The 19,549-nt window shown below is 42.5% G+C and overlaps 1 long non-coding RNA gene across 1 annotated transcript in view; it reads right to left on the bottom strand.

Annotated features, from left to right (window-relative positions):
* Window positions 1–338: 338 nt before the first annotated feature.
* The window catches only part of LOC146050016 (uncharacterized), a 49,821-nt gene continuing 30,610 nt past the window's right edge, over window positions 339–19,549 (bottom strand). Inside the window, exons 2-3 of the long non-coding RNA XR_014466252.1 lie at window positions 18,275–18,380; window positions 339–425 (exon numbers count right to left, since the gene is read on the bottom strand). This is a non-coding gene — a long non-coding RNA (uncharacterized LOC146050016). The remainder of the gene's footprint in view (window positions 426–18,274; window positions 18,381–19,549) is intronic.

The raw sequence follows: 19,549 nt of genomic DNA on the forward strand, positions 1-19,549 counted from the left end.
AGCTGATCTTCGGGCAAAGTGGCACGCTCCACTACCACTGGGCTCGCCGGAGGTTACTATTCTCAATCATAGTCAGCATTTACAGTAAATCCACCAAATGTTGAGATAACGTAAACTCCCCCCCCCCCAAAAAAAAGAAGAATGTTGACCACTGTCACATTGACCTGTTGACCTTAAGCAGTGTTGACCTTTCACCTAGCGACCTTATAGTGTTGACCTACTGGCTATCACCCTAGGCACGGTCTGTACATCTTCCAGATACCAAGTAACAGTATATATGAAAACCCAACAAATCCTCTGTACATTTCTGTTGTGGTTCGGATTACCTACTGACCGGGCGGCGGTGGGCTTCCAAACTCTAACTTCCCAAACTGGTTCCTTCACTGAGGCGTTGTCAGAGGCCTTCTAAGATATCCATGGCAGAGCTGAGGAACAATAACAGAGTAAGTTGATAAACATGAAGGAATGAAACCAAAGAGCCATGGACACTTCATAAAAACAGGCTCAACCAGTTGAAAGTAGCGTTGTGTGACGGCTCATGTGCTGCACCCAAGCCATCCAAATTCATGTAGGGCCTATGAAGAGTTGGGCGGTTGGCTGAATAAATAGCAGAACTTTAGAAGAATAATGTCCGATACTCTACAGCGGCAGTCTAACACAAACACAAATCATTTTAGGCAATTTGATGTACAACTCAACCTGGAAGAGACATTGGTAGACCTCGCGATTTTGCCCCATGGTTTGATGGCCCAGAGATCACACCAATTGTTTGATATATATCATATACATTTACTAGGGATGACATTGGATACAATATCTGCTGCAGTCCCTCTATTTCCAATTGCAGATGTTGCCCTTATAGTTTTCTCTGGAGGGCTGCTTGGCTGTCAGGTTTACCAAGCTCCGGCAGCTATCACAATCTTTAATCAATCAAAGGATCCCTAAGATCCCTCCCCACTGCTACTGGAGCTGATGTGATCACTTCAGTTTTACTAATAACTAGGACACGTACTTGCCTACTTTTTGAGTTTCTTCGCCGGGAGAAGCCCAGAGAGGAGACTCTCTGCAGCACTTCCTGGGGTGGGGGCGGAGCTTCATGGCTTTAAGCCCTGCCCCAATAAGTCAACGTCGTGATTCGCGGCTCTTTGGGCAGTGGCTAAAATGTTGCAATTTTCTTCATTCTAGCTGATGTGGCTGGGCAAGGATGCGGGAGGCTTGCCCACTCTTCCAGAGGGGGAAGGCGACCAGATTTTTGGGAGCCCCTCAGCTATTCTGGGAGGTAGGTAAGGATCCTGGGACAGGAGGTGGAGGGGGAGGGAAAGTATACTTACCTGACCCATTGTTGATATTCAGTCCTTCAGGTGTTGGCATAGTTATTCGGAATGCCGGCATCCCAACTACCAGTCATCTGCAACATTCTCACTGGTCCGCTACTACACAATTTTCACTGCTTGATACAGCGCCTGCTACAGATTTCCATCACCCCACATGAACGCGCATCAACCCGGGATTCCTGGTAGAACCCGGAATCGACACGGGATGCGGTCAGTGTGAACAGGTATTCCGGGTCAGCGTGACCCAGATCCCATTCACCGCAGTGAAAATGCGCCGCTGGGAGGTGCTGACACCTCCCAGCCAAGCCTCCAGATGACGCCACCCGCCCGACTTCACTCCGGGTCGGGTGGCCAGTGTGAATTGGTACATTCCCGGGTAGTGTCTCGGTTGCACCTGGGAACACAGTCCCGGGTATGACCCGGGACTGCGAATGTGAAAGGGGTATAACAGAACCATTGGGGCCCAGGCCCTTGTAGTGATGGTAGGTCTTTGACATTCAGAAGGCAGCTGATCTCAGGTGTCAGGTGTCTTGTCAACGAGGATGTCCTAAAGAGCTTTAGAGGAATGCAGAACCGAAATGCCTCAATGAAGCCTCAGGGTCAAATCTGACCTACATGTTCTTGTCTATCGGTCTTGTTGCCCAAAGGCTGGTGCAGTATGTCAGAGTGAAGTTACTAAAGGTTCTAAAAATGAAAAGAGGTGATGTTCCCCAAAGTAACCAATCAGATTCGGTCTGTCATTTCTTTATTCCATGACAGACAGAATCAATCATGAATCGGGCCAGAACTCTGCAGCAGCATTGGAGAGACAGGGAAATAATAAAAAGGATAAATCAAATAATACACAAGTGAAAGTCATGTGTGTCAGGACACACGTGTAAGTTATCCAAGGGGGTATAATCATACGAACGAGAGTATGCACAAATCATATAATGCTCATACAGTCAGAGACAGTACAAAGGATGGGCTGTGTGTATAGCTAGATGCAGGGGGGAGAGGCCGACATGGGACATAAGGGTCAGAGGGCCCTGCTCGTTAGGGATTACAGCCTGGAGGGAGGCGGCAGGGGGAGACATGAGCTGAAGGTACAAGTAGGAGGAGATGTATCTCAAATTGTCACAGTCTTATCAATAGAGGTGATGAAACAATCCAATCTATTATACACTACTGCAAAGCTCCGGTCCTCCAAATTCCTGGAGGACTCCGTGTTATTAGAGTTAAAATATTACTGCTGGCTTCATGGTGGGATCTCAAGAGAGAGAGACCCCCAACTTGCTGCTACATTGGTCCCATTTGAAGGTCCCTCTGAGGACAGTGTAAGGTTTCATATGGAACATATCATACTGATGCAATATTTTGTAGCAGTCATTCGTAATAACTGTATTAGCACAAATGACAGAGAAGAGCTCAGCAGGTTCAGAGCAGGGTATCAATAGCAGACAGTCTGAAACTGGCATGTCCAAGCCTAATACACAAAAACTAATAACATCATGAATAATAGCAGGCTTGGATGGCCCAGTCAATGTGGCCACCTACTATGGTGGTGGGGTATAGCTCACAGACATCGTCTAGGTCAACAGTCATTATGTGGACAGAAAAAGGTCCACATTGACAAAAGCAAAAGGTTGACATGAGTTTTTCACTTTTTTCATGTTAATGTCAACACTTTAGCACGTGGAGCATAGGTGCCGATTCTGTGGGTGCTCAAGGGCCCGAGCACCCACAGAAATTAATGAGCACCCACGTGCCTGTAACTCCAGAGTCCCAATGCTGGGCCGCTGTATTTGCTTGTTGAGCCTTTTTAACAGGCTTGAGCACCCACCAGCAAAAACATAAATCGGCACCTCTGACGTGGAGCCCTAATTGACTTAGACATTGTCTGTCAGCCATCCTTATACAATACCGCGGTAACCCCACTTGATCAGGCTCCCCCACAAATCGGCGAAAATCTAACCGAAAAATGGAATAACAACGACAGTATAAAAAAAGGTTATTCGATTCTTTTGATTCCTGTTGACATAACATTTACTCATATGATGTTATTATTAAGCCAATATTTCTGAGCCTACTATGTAAAAAATCACGTTTCAGGCATTTTTTTTTTTTGTATCATTATCCGATACGATAATTTCACTTTCAATTTTTTTTTCGAACACTTGTCGCAAATTGTAGCCTAAAACAAAAACTCGTCAGCGCTCGGTAATTGCAAAAATTTTTGCTTTGAACATACTATAATTTAGGGAGCTCTGGGGCAGAGATCCATTGTGATGTTTTTCAGTAGCATACAGTGTGATTATGGCTATTACTGCGGCATTATTAAAGTGTTATTCCTACAAATCCCTCTTTAGCTCCGAGCTGTGGTGCCGGTGGAAGGTGGTGGAACATGGCAGTCCTCTTATCTCCCCATCAGCAGAGGAACGGCTATGTGATTCCTAAGTGGGCTATTAAGCACAAATGTGTGCAGCTAGGTTGGCCCCAACGCTTGACCTGTTTAACTTGATTTTTATTACTCTGAAGCCAAATCAACCATAATTGGCTGACTCACACAGCCCTGGGGTTTGTGTGGGAGATCAGACACAGGGGAAGGCTGCTACTCTCTACACTGATGTCAGTGGAGTGGTACTGCCCTTGGGTCAGGCAATTAAGTAAAGGACTAGCCATGGAATAGTGGGGCAATAAGCAAAGCATTATCGTAGGGTTGCCTATGGATACGTGAGCAACAAAGTACTCAGGATTGTTATCAACTATCGATGGTTTTATCCCGATGGTACATCATTTTACCACCAATTGGGTATTTCCGATTTCAAAATCAAATAGTTTTCACGTGCTGGACATGTGACCAATTGATGATCATGCGCATTCCCGAGCAATCAGCAGTTTTATAAAATGTATGGTTTCAGATTGATGGTTACGTTGTTGCTATCCAGGTCTGTCTGAGGAAGGGACCTGTAGCAAACCCAAGATGTCCCCCCGCCCTAGTAATCAAGCCCAATTGATCTTTTACAGCCCAGGTTAGGGCATACATGTCCTAATGTATGTAATATATGTACTGGATTATTCCCCCGAGGATCAGGAGTGTTGTGTGCATTACGCAAAACTCTGCATTAGGCGTCACACTTCGGAGTTCCTGTGAAACTAGCCAATGGGAGTCTGGGAGAGGGATTATGCAAATTCCCCAGTGCCTCATGTCCTGTGATGCACACAGAGCTGTAGATCCCTGGGCTAGCCAGCCAGCACATATATCAAATACATTACAACATGTATGTTTATCTGTGCAAGCAATGAACATTACTGGTGGCCATCTTGGTAGAAGGAATGAAGCTTCCCTGGAGAAGTAGCAACATGGAGTCTGCACACTGGAGAGCTCCACTTAAGTTGCATCATGGAGATCCACAGGCAATATAAGAAAATAAAGTTGACAAGAAATATTAAAGAAAATAATTTTGTTTTAAATAATTCTTTATAGATTAAAAAACATGTTTAAAAAAAAAAGTAAATGTTTTAACAATTGTCACCTTTAACGAGATGTAGTAGTGTTATGTTATACCCCTTTCACACTGCAATCCTGGGTCCTAACTGGGTGATAGAACAGCTCCCAGTACTGTGGTCAGAAGGTCGACATAATCATTATGTTGACAATGGGAAGATACACAGTCAAAAAGGTCGACATGAGATAGAGGCAGTATTACTAATAGAGACAAATGATAGGTGGATGAGGGTAGTAGTAGTAGTAGGGGTAGTGTTATTGATGCAGGATTATAGATGAGGGCAGTATACATAGTAGAGACACATGATAGGTGGATGAGGGTACATAGAAACATAGAAACATAGAATTTGACGGCAGATAAGAACCATTTGGCCCATCTAGTCTGCCCCTTTTTTACCCTTCAGGTAAACTCAACCCTTTTTAATCCTTATTTCTTTGTAAGGATATTCATATGCCTATCCCAAGCATGTTTAAATTGTTCTACTGTCTTAGCCTCTACCACCTCTGATGGGAGGCTATTCCACTTATCCACTACCCTTTCTGTGAAGTAATTCTTTCTAACATTTCCCCTGAACCTACCTCCCTCCAGTTTCAGTGCATGTCCTCGTGTTTTATTACTTGTTTTCCTTTGAAGAAAATTTCCCACCTGTACTATGTTAAAACCCTTGATATATTTGAAGATTTCTATCATGTCCCCCCTTTCCCTTCTCTGCTCCAAACTATACATGTTAAGATCTTTTAGTCTATCCAGGTAAGTTTTGTGATGTAGGCCATGCACCATTTTAGTTGCCCTTCTTTGTACACTCTCCAATGTATTTATATCCTTCTGAAGATATGGTCTCCAGAACTGGACACAGTATTCCAGATGAGGTCGTACCAATGACCTATAAAGTGGCATTATTACGTCTTTTTTTCTGCTACTGATTCCTCTCCCTATGCAACCAAGCATCTGACTAGCCTTCCTCATTGCTTTGTTACATTGCCTCCCTGCCTTTAAGTCACTTGAAATAGTGACTCCTAGATCTCTTTCCTCCTCAGTAGTTTCCATTATAGTACCCTTGATACTATATTGAGCCTTTGGGTTTTTGAGTCCCAAGTGCATAATTTTGCATTTTTTAGCATTAAACTGTAGTTGCCATTCTCTTGACCAATTCTCAAGTTTACTTAGATCATCAGTCATTTGATTTACCCCTCCTGGTGTGTCTACTCTGTTGCATATCTTTGTATCATCTGCAAAAAGGCATACTTTCCCTTCAATACCATTTGCAATGTCACTAACAAAGATATTAAAGAGCACTGGTCCAAGTACAGATCCCTGGGGTACTCCACTGGTAACATGTCCCTCCATAGAATGCACTCCATTTACGACAACTGTCTGTTTCCTATCCTGCAACCAGGTTCTTATCCATTTAATTGTTTTATAATCCAATCCCACACTTTCAAGTTTATTTAGCAGCCTGCGATGTGGGACAGTGTCAAATGCCTTACTAAAGTCTAGATATGCCACATCTACAGCCCCCCCTTCATCTGGTATTTTGGTCACGGAGTCAAAAAAGTCAATGAGACTTGTTTGGCATGATCTCCCTGCAGTAAAACCATGCTGTTTTGGATCCTGTAAGTTGTTTAATTTAAGATATTCCACTATTCTTTCTTTTAATAGTGTTTCCATTATTTTCCCTACTACTGATGTAAGGCTCACTGGTCTGTAGTTACTTGCTTCTTCTTTGCTTCCGCTTTTGTGCAGTGGAACTACATTTGCTTTTCTCCAGTCCTCTGGAACTGCACCTGTATCTAGTGACTGATTGAATAAATCTGTTAATGGCGCTACCAACACATCTTTTAGTTCTTTTAGTATCCTTGGATGCACTCCGTCTGGCCCCATTGATTTATCCACTTTCAGTCTTGAAAGTTCTGTTAGGACTTTCTCCCTAGTAAATGTACCTCCATCTACCTTATTTTTATGAATGTCCTTGCAACTTAACTGTGGTCCCTTCCCTTCTCCTTCTATAGTGAATACAGAGCAAAAGTAATTATTTAGATGATCTGCAATTGCCTTGTCTCCCTCCACCAAATTCTCAGTGTCTGTCCGCAGTCTTATTATTCCTCCATTTGATTTTCTCCTTTCATTTATATACTTAAAAAAAGTTTTGTTTCCTTTATCTACCGACTGAGCCATTTTCTCCTCAGCTTGTGCCTTGGCACGCCTGATCACTTTCTTAGCCTCTTTGCGTCTGGCAAGATACACTTCTTTGTCATTATTATTTTGAGTCTGCTTGTATGTCCTAAAGGCCATCTTTTTTGCTTTTACACTAGTTGATACCTCTTTTGTAAACCACACTGGCTTCCTTTTCCTGGTACTTTTCTTAACCCTTTTGATACAAAGGTCCGTTGCCTTTAGTATTGCACTTTTTAATTTTCTCCACCTCTCCTGCACTCCTTTCAAGTTCGTCCAATCCGCTAATGAGTCGCTTAAACATCTCCCCATTTTTGCAAAGTCAGCCTTCCTAAAATCCAACACCTTAGTTTTTGTGTGACTGGAGTTGGACCCTGCCTTGATACTAAACCATACTGCTTGATGATCACTGGATCCCAGGTTCTCACCCACATATATGTCTGATATCCTGTCACCATTTGTGAGTATTAAATCTAATATTGAGTCTTTGCGAGTAGGCTCCCTCACCAATTGCTTGAGAGAGGCTCCCTGTAGGGAATTTAGAAATTTGCCACTTGTAGATGATCTTGCAAAAGACTCCTCCCAATTCACATCAGGTAGATTAAAGTCTCCCATGATTATGACTTCCCCCTTTAAAGCCATTTTAGTGACATCAAGCAATAGGCTCCTGTCCAAATCCTGCCCCTGGCCTGGTGGCCTATAGATGACCCCAGTACGAATAATGTCCTTCTCCCCCATTTCTATGGTCACCCAAAGGGCCTCAGTTTTTTCTTCAATGTTTTGTATTAAAGTAGCATTTATGGTTTTCTTTACATACATTGCTACCCCTCCTCCGATTCTTCCCATTCTGTCCTTCCTAAATAAATTGTATCCTGGTATAGCTACGTCCCAGCCATGGTTCTCATTCCACCATGTCTCTGTGATAGCCACAATGTCTAGGTCATCCCTTGTCATTATTGCGATTAGATCAGGAATTTTGTCTCCTAGGCTTCTAGCGTTTGCACACATAGTTTTAAAAATTTTGCCTGTGCCTCTGTTATTCCTAGCCATGTTCATACAGTACAAAATCAAAATCTAAAGTTGAAATTACCTGTTTGATGATGTTGTTCAATGTCTGTTTTTATTTTTTTACTGTTCAGAAAAGCTGCAGGTCACTAATTCTAAGAATATAGTGAGTCTGTTCAGGTCAGGCTACACCTGAACACTAATGGCCAAAATGGTCAAAGGAGATAATTTGCACTGTGAAGGAGATAATTTGCACTGTGTTTGAGTAGACATCAGGCAGAATGCAACACTAAACTATACTTCACTGAACAACTTCACCAAACAAGTAATAACAATTACAAACAATTCATTAAATCAGAACTTTTCAAATCATACAAGAGTTTGCATAACACAGAAATAAAGAGAGCATATTGGAGATGAATTACATACTCATGAGGTATCAATGCAGTCCATGTGTGTTTTTGTTGATTTGGAGTAGTTTGCCTTCAGTTTTCCTTCGGTGTAACGCAGGTATAACGCTCGTAGTTATGACTCTGTTTTCCCACTTTAAAACGGTCCACTTCAATACAGGGCCACAGCTAAACTATGGCCACAGCCGTATGCAATGAGAACTAATATACTCTAACAATGCCTTCTTCCCAATTTCCAATAATTGGAAGAATCTACACCCTCAGTCCCCACCCCCTGCTATACAGAGCAATAAAAGTGGCTTACAAAAACAGTTCTGGCATTCCAGGATACTATATCTCTTTTAGAATAAAAAATACATGCCTCACTACACACAGGCAAGGTACTGTTGTTATTTACACAGATCAGATATTTGGTTGAATTTACCTATAAGACAATCCCACACACAAGGGATGCAATGTTCTGCAGTGAAGACACTTGCTTGCAAATGTACCCAATAGAGTTCAAAAGCATGTGGATGTTACAGCAGAGAGAGATAGTCTGCACGTATGCCTGTGACAAAGTTGAATTTACCTATAAGACAATCCCACACACAAGGGATGCAATGTTCTGCAGTGAAGACACTTGCTTGCAAATGTACCCAATAGAGTTCAAAAGCATGTGGATGTTACAGCAGAGAGAGATAGTCTGCACGTATGCCTGTGACAAAGTTGAATTTACCTATAAGACAATCCCACACACAAGGGATGCAATGTTCTGCAGTGAAGACACTTGCTTGCAAATGTACCCAATAGAGTTCAAAAGCATGTGGATGTTACAGCAGAGAGAGATAGTCTGCACGTATGCCTGTGACAAAGTTGAATTTACCTATAAGACAATCCCACACACAAGGGATGCAATGTTCTGCAGTGAAGACACTTGCTTGCAAATGTACCCAATAGAGTTCAAAAGCATGTGGATGTTACAGCAGAGAGAGATAGTCTGCACGTATGCCTGTGACAAAGTTGAATTTACCTATAAGACAATCCCACACACAAGGGATGCAATGTTCTGCAGTGAAGACACTTGCTTGCAAATGTACCCAATAGAGTTCAAAAGCATGTGGATGTTACAGCAGAGAGAGATAGTCTGCACGTATGCCTGTGACAAAGTTGAATTTACCTATAAGACAATCCCACACACAAGGGATGCAATGTTCTGCAGTGAAGACACTTGCTTGCAAATGTACCCAATAGAGTTCAAAAGCATGTGGATGTTACAGCAGAGAGAGATAGTCTGCACGTATGCCTGTGACAAAGTTGAATTTACCTATAAGACAATCCCACACACAAGGGATGCAATGTTCTGCAGTGAAGACACTTGCTTGCAAATGTACCCAATAGAGTTCAAAAGCATGTGGATGTTACAGCAGAGAGAGATAGTCTGCACGTATGCCTGTGACAAAGTTGAATTTACCTGTTGGAGACAAGGATAGAGGAGGGGTCAGATGAATCAACGCAGGTATAACGCTCGTAGTTATGACTCTGTTTTCCGACTTTAGTAGGGTAGTAGTGGGATACAGTATTATAGATGGGGGAAGTATTAGTAGTAGAGAAACATGATAGGTGGATGAGGGTAGTAGTACTGGGATACAGTATTATAGATGGAGGTAGTATTAGTAGTAGGGACACATGATAGGTGGATGAGGGTAGTAGTAGTGGGATACAGTATTATAGATGGGGGTAGTATTAGTAGTAGGGACACCTGATAGGTGGATGAGGGTAGTAGTACTGGGATACAGTATTATAGATGGAGGTAGTATTAGTAGTAGGGACACATGATAGGTGGATGAGGGTAGTAGTACTGGGATACAGTATTATAGATGGGGGAGGTATTAGTAGTAGAGACACATGATAGGTGGATGAGGGTAGTAGTACTGGGATACAGTATTATAGATGGAGGTAGTATTAGTAGTAGGGACACATGATAGGTGGATGAGGGTAGTAGTACTGGGATACAGTATTATAGATGGGGGTAGTATTAGTAGTAGAGACACATGATAGGTGGATGAGGGTAGTAGTGGGATACAGTATTATAGATGGGGGTAGTAGTAGAGACACATGATAGGTGGATGAGGGTTGTAGTAATGGGATACAGTATTATAGATGGGGGAAGTATTAGTAGTAGAGACACATGATAGGTGGATGAGGGTAGTAGTACTGGGATACAGTATTATAGATGGAGGTAGTATTAGTAGTAGGGACACATGATAGGTGGATGAGGGTAGTAGTAGTGGGATACAGTATTATAGATGGGGGTAGTATTAGTAGTAGGGACACCTGATAGGTGGATGAGGGTAGTAGTACTGGGATACAGTATTATAGATGGAGGTAGTATTAGTAGTAGGGACACATGATAGGTGGATGAGGGTAGTAGTACTGGGATACAGTATTATAGATGGGGGAGGTATTAGTAGTAGAGACACATGATAGGTGGATGAGGGTAGTAGTAATGGGATACAGTATTATAGATGGGGGAAGTATTAGTAGTAGGGACACATGATAGGTGGATGAGGGTAGTAGTAGTGGGATACAGTATTATAGATGGGGGAGGTATTACTAGTAGGGACACATGATAGGTGTATGAGGGTAGTAGTAGTGGGATACAGTATTATAGATGGGGGAGGTATTACTAGTAGAGACACATGATAGGTGGATGAGAGTAGTAGTGGGATACAGTATTATAGATGGGGTTAGTAGTAGAGACACATGATAGGTGGATGAGGGTAGTAGTAGTGGGATACAGTATTATAGATGGGGGTAGTATTAGTAGTAGGGACACATGATAGGTGGATGAGGGTAGTAGTACTGGGATACAGTATTATATAGATTGGGGTAGTATTAGTAGTAGGGACACATGATAGGTGGATGAGGGTAGTAGTAGTGGGATACAGTATTATAGATGGGGGTAGTAGTAGGGACACATGATAGGTGGATGAGGGTAGTAGTAGTGGGATACAGTATTATAGATGGGGTAGTATTAGTAGTAGAGACACATGATAGGTGGATGAGGGTAGTAGTAGTGGGATACAGTATTATAGATGGGGGTAGTATTAGTAGTAGGGACACATGATACGTGTATGAGGGTAGTAGTGGGATACAGTATTATAGATGGGGGTAGTAGTAGAGACACATGATAGGTGGATGAGGGTTGTAGTAGTGGGATACAGTATTATAGATGGGGGTAGTATTAGTAGTAGGGACACATGATAGGTGGATGAGGGTAGTAGTACTGGGATACAGTATTATATAGATTGGGGTAGTATTAGTAGTAGGGACACATGATAGGTGGATGAGGGTAGTAGTGGGATACAGTATTATAGATGGGGGTAGTATTAGTAGTAGGGACACATGATAGGTGGATGAGGGTAGTAGTACTGGGATACAGTATTATATAGATTGGGGTAGTATTAGTAGTAGGGACACATGATAGGTGGATGAGGGTAGTAGTAGTGGGATACAGTATTATAGATGGGGTAGTATTAGTAGTAGAGACACATGATAGGTGGATGAGGGTAGTAGTAGTGGGATACAGTATTATAGATGGGGGTAGTATTAGTAGTAGGGACACATGATAGGTGGATGAGGGTAGTAGTGGGATACAGTATTATAGATGGGGGTAGTAGTAGAGACACATGATAGGTGGATGAGGGTTGTAGTAGTGGCAGAGGCAGTATTACTAATAGAGACAAATGATAGGTGGATGAGGGTAGTAGTAGTGGGATACAGTATTATAGATGGGGTAGTATTAGTAGTAGAGACACATGATAGGTGGATGAGGGTAGTAGTAGTGGGATACAGTATTATAGATGGGGGTAGTATTAGTAGTAGGGACACATGATACGTGTATGAGGGTAGTAGTGGGATACAGTATTATAGATGGGGGTAGTAGTAGAGACACATGATAGGTGGATGAGGGTTGTAGTAGTGGGATACAGTATTATAGATGGGGGTAGTATTAGTAGTAGGGACACATGATAGGTGGATGAGGGTAGTAGTACTGGGATACAGTATTATATAGATTGGGGTAGTATTAGTAGTAGGGACACATGATAGGTGGATGAGGGTAGTAGTGGGATACAGTATTATAGATGGGGGTAGTATTAGTAGTAGGGACACATGATAGGTGGATGAGGGTAGTAGTACTGGGATACAGTATTATATAGATTGGGGTAGTATTAGTAGTAGGGACACATGATAGGTGGATGAGGGTAGTAGTAGTGGGATACAGTATTATAGATGGGGTAGTATTAGTAGTAGAGACACATGATAGGTGGATGAGGGTAGTAGTAGTGGGATACAGTATTATAGATGGGGGTAGTATAAGTAGTAGGGACACATGATAGGTGGATGAGGGTAGTAGTGGGATAAAGTATTATAGATGGGGGTAGTAGTAGAGACACATGATAGGTGGATGAGGGTTGTAGTAGTGGCAGAGGCAGTATTACTAATAGAGACAAATGATAGGTGGATGAGGGTAGTAGTAGTAGTAGGGGTAGTGTTATTGATGCAGGATTATAGATGAGGGCAGTATACATAGTAGAGACACATGATAGGTGGATGAGGGTAGTAGTGGGATACAGTATTATAGATGGGGGAAGTATTAGTAGTAGAGAAACATGATAGGTGGATGAGGGTAGTAGTACTGGGATACAGTATTATAGATGGAGGTAGTATTAGTAGTAGGGACACATGATAGGTGGATGAGGGTAGTAGTAGTGGGATACAGTATTATAGATGGGGGTAGTATTAGTAGTAGGGACACCTGATAGGTGGATGAGGGTAGTAGTACTGGGATACAGTATTATAGATGGAGGTAGTATTAGTAGTAGGGACACATGATAGGTGGATGAGGGTAGTAGTACTGGGATACAGTATTATAGATGGGGGAGGTATTAGTAGTAGAGACACATGATAGGTGGATGAGGGTAGTAGTACTGGGATACAGTATTATAGATGGAGGTAGTATTAGTAGTAGGGACACATGATAGGTGGATGAGGGTAGTAGTACTGGGTTACAGTATTATAGATGGGGGTAGTATTAGTAGTAGAGACACATGATAGGTGGATGAGGGTAGTAGTGGGATACAGTATTATAGATGGGGGTAGTAGTAGAGACACATGATAGGTGGATGAGGGTTGTAGTAATGGGATACAGTATTATAGATGGGGGAAGTATTAGTAGTAGAGACACATGATAGGTGGATGAGGGTAGTAGTACTGGGATACAGTATTATAGATGGAGGTATTATTAGTAGTAGGGACACATGATAGGTGGATGAGGGTAGTAGTAGTGGGATACAGTATTATAGATGGGGGTAGTATTAGTAGTAGGGACACCTGATAGGTGGATGAGGGTAGTAGTACTGGGATACAGTATTATAGATGGAGGTAGTATTAGTAGTAGGGACACATGATAGGTGGATGAGGGTAGTAGTACTGGGATACAGTATTATAGATGGGGGAGGTATTAGTAGTAGAGACACATGATAGGTGGATGAGGGTAGTAGTAATGGGATACAGTATTATAGATGGGGGAAGTATTAGTAGTAGGGACACATGATAGGTGGATGAGGGTAGTAGTAGTGGGATACAGTATTATAGATGGGGGAGGTATTACTAGTAGAGACACATGATAGGTGGATGAGAGTAGTAGTGGGATACAGTATTATAGATGTGGGTAGTAGTAGAGACACATGATAGGTGGATGAGGGTAGTAGTAGTGGGATACAGTATTATAGATGGGGGTAGTATTAGTAGTAGGGACACATGATAGGTGGATGAGGGTAGTAGTACTGGGATACAGTATTATATAGATTGGGGTAGTATTAGTAGTAGGGACACATGATAGGTGGATGAGGGTAGTAGTAGTGGGATACAGTATTATAGATGGGGGTAGTAGTAGGGACACATGATAGGTGGATGAGGGTAGTAGTAGTGGGATACAGTATTATAGATGGGGTAGTATTAGTAGTAGAGACACATGATAGGTGGATGAGGGTAGTAGTGGGATACAGTATTATAGATGGGGGTAGTAGTAGAGACACATGATAGGTGGATGAGGGTTGTAGTAGTGGGATACAGTATTATAGATGGGGGTAGTATTAGTAGTAGGGACACATGATAGGTGGATGAGGGTAGTAGTACTGGGATACAGTATTATATAGATTGGGGTAGTATTAGTAGTAGGGACACATGATAGGTGGATGAGGGTAGTAGTGGGATACAGTATTATAGATGGGGGTAGTATTAGTAGTAGGGACACATGATAGGTGGATGAGGGTAGTAGTACTGGGATACAGTATTATATAGATTGGGGTAGTATTAGTAGTAGGGACACATGATAGGTGGATGAGGGTAGTAGTAGTGGGATACAGTATTATAGATGGGGTAGTATTAGTAGTAGAGACACATGATAGGTGGATGAGGGTAGTAGTAGTGGGATACAGTATTATAGATGGGGGTAGTATTAGTAGTAGGGACACATGATAGGTGGATGAGGGTAGTAGTGGGATACAGTATTATAGATGGGGGTAGTAGTAGAGACACATGATAGGTGGATGAGGGTTGTAGTAGTGGGATACAGTATTATAGATGGGGTAGTATTAGTAGTAGGGACACATGATAGGTGGATGAGGGTTGTAGTAGTGGGATACAGTATTATAGATGGGGGTAGTAGTAGGCACACATGATAGGTGGATGAGGGTAGTAGTAGTGGGATACAGTATTATAGATGGGGTAGTATTAGTAGTAGAGACACATGATAGGTGGATGAGGGTAGTAGTAGTGGGATACAGTATTATAGATGGGGGTAGTATTAGTAGTAGGGACACATGATAGGTGGATGAGGGTAGTAGTAGTAGTGGGATACAGTATTATAGATGGGGGTAGTATTAGTAGTAGGGACACATGATAGGTGGATGAGGGTAGTAGTGGGATACAGTATTATAGATGGGGGTAGTATTAGTAGTAGGGACACATGATAGGTGGATGAGGGTAGTAGTACTGGGATACAGTATTATAGATGGAGGTAGTATTAGTAGTAGGGACACATGATAGGTGGATGAGGGTAGTAGTACTGGGATACAGTATTATAGATGGGGGTAGTATTAGTAGTAGGGACACCTGATAGGTGGATGAGGGTAGTAGTACTGGGATACAGTATTATAGATGGAGGTAGTATTAGTAGTAGGGACACATGATAGGTGGATGAGGGTAGTAGTACTGGGATACAGTATTATAGATGGGGGAGGTATTAGTAGTAGAGACACATGATAGGTGGATGAGGGTTGTAGTAATGGGATACAGTATTATAGATGGGGGAAGTATTAGTAGTAGGGACACATGGTAGGTGGATGAGGGTAGTAGTGGGATACAGTATTATAGATGGAGGTAGTATTAGTAGTAGAGACACATGATAGGTGGATGAGGGTAGTAGTGGGATACAGTATTATAGATGGGGGAAGTATTAGTAGTAGGGACACATGGTAGGTGGATGAGGGTAGTAGTGGGATACAGTATTATAGATGGGGGAAGTATTAGTAGTAGGGACACATGATAGGTGGATGAGGGTAGTAGTACTGGGATACAGTATTATAGATGGGGGTAGTATTAGTAGTAGAGACACATGATAGGTGGATGAGGGTAGTAGTAGTGGGATACAGTATTATAGATGGGGGAAGTATTAGTAGTAGGGACACATGATAGGTGGATGAGGGTAGTAGTAATGGGATACAGTATTATAGATGGAGGTAGTATTAGTAGTAGGGACACATGATAGGTGGATGAGGGTAGTAGTAGTGGAATACAGTATTATAGATGGGGGAAGTATTAGTAGTAGGGACACATGATAGGTGGATGAGGGTAGTAGTAGTGGGATACAGTATTATAGATGGGGTAGTATTAGTAGTAGGGAGTCAGGACACATGGTAGGTGGATGAGGGTAGTAGCAGGGCTATAGGATTATAGATGGGGGTAGAGTTAGTAGTAGGGACACATGCTAGGTGGATGATGGTAGTAGTAGTAGTGGGATACATTATTATAGATGGGGGTAGTATTAGTAGTGGGTGGATAAGGGTAGTAGTAGGGCTGTAGGATTATAGATGGGGGTAGTATTAGTAGTAGGGACACATGGTAGGCAGATGAGGGTAGTAGTAGGGCTGTAGGATTATAGATGGGGGTAGTATAAACATACATGGCATGGGAGGATAAGATCAGGACACTGGTAGTTCTCCGGGACCTGGGACACACTGTCCCCTCACAAGCTGAAATAACAATCGCCATATCTGCCTGCCAGCTCATTAATTATAAGGCACACAGATATGCCACTGGGCTGACAGATTGTACTTCTATAAACAATGTGTCTGAATGTGAAACTATTTAATACAGTCCTGTGTGTACCTACCCCTCACTCCATCATTGTAGATGTTCCCAATAAGCCTTGTATTGTGATGGACTGAAAGTGCCTGTGTGGCTCTATCTCTCACCCCCACCCCCTCCAGAACAGCGCAGTGGTTCTGCCCGCACGGGTTCTGTTGGAATGTAGTTCCTTTTCATGGAATGTGGATTGGGGGAGGCAGCATGACCCAGCATGTCACAAAAAGGGCACTGTGGGTTATGACCTTTTGATGAGGGAGGGGGAGAGGAGACACAAGAAATCCTGTTGTTTCACTTTTTAGGAGTAGTAGCAGCACCCTTCCTCGGACTGCAGTAATCATGTGCTGGGTGGAATGGGAGCTGCAGGCCAAGGAGGGGCCCCTGGGACTTTAAATAGAGGTTTGCAAAGTTGTAAAAAGAATATTAGAAGACAGGACCAGGTCAGCTCCATAAACTAGATGGTAACTTTCCAGGAGAGGCTGGGGAACATGCCTTAATAGCTGGACATTACAAAGCAGCGTGCACAGGGGTCGGCCTTAGCTAGTAATATGCCATTAGCGGCCATATACAGTGACCATTAAAGTCTGGTTTCTTGGAATGGCCCTTGGAAATAACACAGCGGGGCCAGTAGAACCTCGAAAGTCACAGTCGCCATAAATTGTCGCACCGGCGTTGGAGAAGCAACTCCCCCAATTACCTCCCATAAATGCTCACTGACTGTCAATCATTTTGCGGATAAACCCTCGTTGCCGCCGCTAATCAATGGCCGCCTGTGCGCAGTGCAACTATGATGCATGGCCAGCCCCCGCTAGGGATGGCCATCGATGGTTGCATCGATGGGGATACTGTAACCAGCCACCAACGGGTTATCCATCACATAGTTTAACTATAGATAGTTATCCATTTTTTTTGACTGACTGGCCCACGGGCCAATTATAGTGTGGGGGTGTGGCTTCACAGTTGGGGGCAGAGCTAAGCTCAATATCCTGGCACCTTGAAAAACAAAACAAAAAAACAACATCGGTTCTGCTGTGCCACCGATGTAGGGAAATCATCTGGTTCTCCCCCAGCGATGGCAAAAGTATTCGACATCAGCCATAAACCATCAATGATTTTGAATCATCGATGGCCATCCTTAACACTCAAAAATCGCTGAGGCCAGCAAAATTAAATTCCCCCAAATGAAGCACAAGCCAATCAGCTTTAACTGACATGTTACCGGATGTATTTGAAAAATGAAAGGAGCTCATTGGTTGGTGCTTTATCTCTCCACTGTATTTCTCCCCCCCAATATATTTTCCAGCAAGAAACCCTACTACACCCAAGGCAGCCATTTTTGTCACACTGCAACAGTTGAGGCACACATATGTAATATAAAGTACAAACTACCACAGACGGTGCAATGGATAGCATTACTGTTTCACAGCATTGAGGTCATGGGTTTGATTCTCACCATAGTCCTGTGTGGAGTTTGTATATTCTCCCAGTGCTTGAGTGGTTTTCCTCCAGGTACTCCGGTTTCCTCCCACATTCCAAAAATATACTGGTAGGTCAATTGGCTGCCAACAGAAAAATTAACCCTAGAATTAATGTGTTTAATGTATGTGGTAGGGTATATAGATTGCACGATTGGAATATGTGTGCACTATATAAATAACTGTTAATAAATTAATAAATATAAATAAATATATTACCCCCCAAAGTCATCAGTCTACCATTGTAAAGCGCAACGGAATCTGCTGCGCTGTATATAAATAAATAAATAAATATATAAATAAATCATTATTCATCCATACCATGACTGTACCGGAAGAGGCAGCCATATTGGACACAATACATAAACGGCCATCTTGGGCACACGACATAGGTAGAATAAGCACTTTGGGGATACAGTACATTATACAAACTACAGAGTGCCCACAGATTCTTAATACCCCATAGAGTATTATAAAACACTCACTGAGAATATCATACTTTAATTGTAAGCAGCAAAATATTTGTCCGCACTGTTTTTCAACCCCCCTGTGTGTAAGTCCTAATATCATTACACAACTAAGGCTTCTAAAACTAATAAAACAGTATAAACAATGTATAACAAATTTATTTTGATCAAAATATGATGAAAAACTTATTACTCAATAAATTATGATGTTCAACAGTCCTAGCTCAGTATCTTAGATACTCGCCTACTCTCCCAAATTATCCCGGAGATTCCCTGATACGGTAAACTCCTGAAGTGGGCGGGACCGCGATGACACAATTCGCTGTGCGTCATGACATCATGACCCCGCCTCCTGTATCTAAATGCAGGAGTTATGAAGTATGTTGCACCTGGGACCTCCCCTAATGGATCTCCCAAAGACATGAGTGATTACATGTATTTCCTCCCAATTTTAGGGTTAATTGTGTATGAGAATCTGCTTTCCCTCTGCTCATGAACCTGATATGAGTATAACCATTGTACTTTCCCCTAATACTAATTATCTGTTAGCAGAGATGCAAAGGGTCCACATAGAAGCACTTTATCTTATCTGGAAGAGGTTAGGTGGTGTCTGCTCCCTGTACAGGGAAAGGTCACTCTTGAAAATGTCCAGGAATCTGTCTGGCATCACCATCCAGGGTTAGAGTCCAGCTGAGTGCTCTCAGTTAGAGGGTCTGGGCAATTGTCTCTTTCATCAGACCACTTCTACACCTGCTGAAGTAGCTCTTAGACATGCAGTGTCCTTTA

Source organism: Crinia signifera, chromosome 12 (genome assembly GCF_055691185.1).
Source record: "Crinia signifera chromosome 12, ASM5569118v1, whole genome shotgun sequence".
NCBI lineage: Eukaryota > Metazoa > Chordata > Amphibia > Anura > Myobatrachidae > Crinia > Crinia signifera.